Raw genomic sequence first — 576 nt, forward strand, 5'->3', positions numbered from 1 at the left:
AAGGATTGGAACCCCAGATTTAAAACAAATGTACTTTGACAAAGTAAAGGGGATGATACCGTCACTACTATGTACGGGAACAACGCAGAATAATCATTGCTTGGACTCAGTCAGATAGTAGAGACTTTTTATGTGGTCGTCGCGCGCCTGCCACATATTGAGAAGGGTATGGACAAGTGCCTATCTCAAGCCAAGCGCTGTCTGAGTGGGTGGCTGGCACAAAACTGCTGCCATGTTAGCAGTTGGGAATTTGGAAACCCCCCAAAGCAAATGTTTTTCAAAAAACTTGAAACCTTTTGGCACCTCTTTCCTAAGTTCAATAAGTCTAACACTTTACTGCTGGATGATTCCCTTTATAAGATTTACTTCAATGATCCCAATAACTTTGTCATTCTGCCTGGGATAGAAAGAAAAATGAGAGGCAGTGGGAAAATTTTCTCAAAGAAGATGTTGCCTCATTCATAATACAGGGTTGAGACTCCTGACAGAGCCAAGAGTGTTAGGGAATGTCCATTTGATGCCAAGACGGATGAACTTGCACAAATGAACTGGAATCTGGCACATGGAAAAGTACGG

The sequence above is a fragment of the Adiantum capillus-veneris genome, chromosome 8 (assembly GCF_014529385.1).
Source record: "Adiantum capillus-veneris isolate H3 chromosome 8, ASM1452938v2, whole genome shotgun sequence".
Taxonomy (NCBI): Eukaryota; Viridiplantae; Streptophyta; class Polypodiopsida; order Polypodiales; family Pteridaceae; genus Adiantum; species Adiantum capillus-veneris.